Source organism: Octodon degus, unplaced genomic scaffold (genome assembly GCF_000260255.1).
Source record: "Octodon degus isolate 3935 unplaced genomic scaffold, OctDeg1.0 scaffold00071, whole genome shotgun sequence".
Classification (NCBI taxonomy): domain Eukaryota; kingdom Metazoa; phylum Chordata; class Mammalia; order Rodentia; family Octodontidae; genus Octodon; species Octodon degus.
Genome location: NW_004524647.1, coordinates 3226577 through 3227991, shown reverse-complemented (window position 1 = coordinate 3227991; position 1415 = coordinate 3226577). Strand labels below are relative to the sequence as shown.

The following is a 1415-nucleotide window of genomic DNA, read 5'->3' as shown; positions in this document are numbered from 1 at the left end:
AAAATAGTAAATATACTAATCAAGTTTCAGCACGGCTTCAAAAATCTTTATACGGCGATTTGGAAGGACGATCCTGGATGAGAAGTGTTATTCCTTGTGCATGTCATGTCTTCAAGCCTCTCAGTTGTCATAATTGTCTCTGTAATTCCCTCCCGAGTATCGGTCATAGCCTCCCTGGCTGCCACTATAGTCTCTGGATCGCCCATAACCATATCCATATCCTCCAGGTCGACTGTCATACCTGCCACTCCCATAGCCTTGGTCCCCACCACCTCTAGAGTAACTGTGACCATGTCCATGGGCCCCAAAAGCACCTCCTCCTCTGGTGCCCCGGGCAGATTTGCCTGCATGGTCCACACAGATCTGGCGACCATCCAGGGACTCTCCATTCATGGCTCTCATGGCATCTGAGGCATGCTCTGGATTGGTAAAGGTGATGAAGCCAAAACCCTGGGATCGCTGAGTTTTCCGGTCCTTGACAACAACCACCTCAGAAATAGGGCCAAAGCTGCTGAAGTGGTCTTCCAGTGCCTGCTCGTCTGTATTGAAATTGAGCCCACCGACGAAGAGCTTCCCTTCTTCAGAAGACATGGCAGCGAATTCAAATCCTGGAGATTAGAAAGTAATAAGGAACTACGGAGGGTAAGCGCTGAAGAACAAGGAGAACAGGTTGCATTTCTTTTTAGTATTGTCTTTGATGAACAGACGTTCTTAGTTTTACTATTCTCTAGTTCATCAGTATTTAATTTGATGGCTAATTTTTGTTAAAGAATTGTTACAGGAGAGGTTTTTTTTATTGCTTTTAAACTTTTTTAAAAGCATTGATTGATTGATTGATTGATTGATTGATTTGGTACAGGGTCTTGCTATGCAGCTTGGACTCATAGTGATCCTCTTGTCTTAGCCTCCCCAGCGTTAGGCTTGCAGATATGCGCTACCACACCTGGTTCCAAGGGCTGGCATGGCATGCAGTACCAGGGATTGAACTAGGGCCCTTGTACTTGCCAGGTGGGCGCTTAGACCACCAAACTATCTCCCCAGCCCTGTCTTGTTTTGTTGTAACATTTAGGCCTATTCTCAATTTTGGAGATGATTTTTTAGTTTGGTGGGAGATACGGATTAAGTTTTATCTCCCATAATGTATCTATATTCGGTTTTCCATCTTTTCCATATTGCTTTGGGATTTTTTCCCATTTATTTATTTATTTTTTTCCATTGCTTTCTTTTGCAGTGCTGGAGATTGAATTTCAAGACATACACCAGTGTTCTGCACAGAGCTGTATGTTAAAGCTCTTGCTTTAAGCTTTTCTTCTGGATGGTTAACAACCTGTTTGCAGACCAAAATTAGAGAAAAAGGAGGGATACAAGGAAAGCCAACATTTTGGCCCTAGCCTTCTAAGGTCAGTTAAGACTCA

General features: G+C 43.5%; 1 protein-coding gene and 1 pseudogene across 4 annotated transcripts in view; one reads left to right on the top strand and one right to left on the bottom strand.

The window, feature by feature from the left end:
- The window catches only part of Golga4 (golgin A4), a 144668-nt gene that overhangs the window by 24542 nt on the left and 118711 nt on the right, over positions 1-1415 (top strand). The gene's annotated exons all lie outside the window — the stretch shown is intronic.
- Positions 7-617, bottom strand: LOC101584674 (annotated as a pseudogene).